Below are 1414 nucleotides of genomic sequence, written 5' to 3'. Positions count from 1 at the left end.
GTGCTGTCTGTGATCGCGCTTGTTAAGTGTCCTTATCTCTGCCGCTGACTGTTCTCAAGAGCTCACTGTGTACATGAGGCGTGTTCTAGGCAGAACTGGGTATTTAAAATACATCTCGCACCGGCGTATGCCTCAGGCGCATGGGCATGGCCTTACAAGACATCAAACCACGTAGTGAGGACAGTATTTTCTTCAGTCCGTCTGGTGAGATGAGGACAAAGTCTCAGTTGGTGACAGTATGTCTTTCTCAGCCCTCTGACCCAGCATTTTTTTGTTGTGTTCATGACATATTCCTCTTGAAATCAGTATAAGGGGGATACAACCAGCATTTTAAAAGTGAAATAGAGTCAGAAACTAGAAAATACCAGAATGCATTATATGTGATATTGTATTTTTTTATGAAACTTGTTTCAAATGTATGTATGCACAAGGGTATGTACTGCATTTTATGTAAAATATATTTCTTTTTGAGAGTAATGGTAAAAAAAGATGAAAAATGCTGCTCAACTCCAATTTCTCTCTTAAAAAAGCAGGCTCATAGCTTTCAGACAACTGAAATTTATGTAATTTTATACAATATTTTAATTTTTTTTGCTCTTTATTTTTATGGTTACTTTCTAATTAAGACAAGTGATTGATGTAAAGTTCCTTTTAGTTTATATCGGTAAAAAAGTGAGTCGATTTATATCACAGACAGTAAGTAGATTGAGCGAAAATGGTGAAGTGGCTTGGGAATGCCTGAAGGTTGATAAAGCCTAGTTTAAGAGAACTGCAGGAAAATCAAGTCAAGATGCAAAATACCACTAATTAGCTCACACTTAACCTTGCCCAGCCTCAGTTTCTTCCCCAGAGAAGGTTTGGCTATGTGGGGTGCTATGAGAAAATACCTTTCCTCCTTGTAAGCTCCAACTAGTAAGTACATATTTTGAGTGCCTTTTGTGCGCTTGGCACTGTATTGGGTACTGGGTGCACCGGTGAGCAAGACAGACGTGCCTGCTCTCATGGAGGGAACATGCTGGTGGGACTGGGACCATGTGTTTCGTTCACCACAGTCAGCGCCCTTCATGTGGCAGATGCCCAGGAATGGATGAACACTTCCCTTCCTCGGTAGGGGTGACTAGTAGAGAGAAGAACCAATATCGTTGCCTGGTCACTGCCTGTCGAGCATTGTGCCAGGAGTTTTCATATTGGATCTGAAGCAACGCTGAGTTAAGTATTGTCCCCATATTAGAGATGGAGAAACAGGTTCAAAGAGGGGAGAACTTGTTTAAGATGTCAGGTAGCAAGGGGTACTTTTACCTGGCCCCAAGCCCATATGCTTTCCAGTGATCCTTTAGGAAATGAGATACTAGATGCAACATGTCTTTATATTATTATAATATATGTTGGCTTTATATTACATTGTTTTCTAAAC

The sequence above is a fragment of the Equus przewalskii genome, chromosome 21, assembly GCF_037783145.1.
Source record: "Equus przewalskii isolate Varuska chromosome 21, EquPr2, whole genome shotgun sequence".
In the NCBI taxonomy this organism is placed as follows: domain Eukaryota; kingdom Metazoa; phylum Chordata; class Mammalia; order Perissodactyla; family Equidae; genus Equus; species Equus przewalskii.
Note: the sequence above shows the minus strand (reverse complement) of the source record.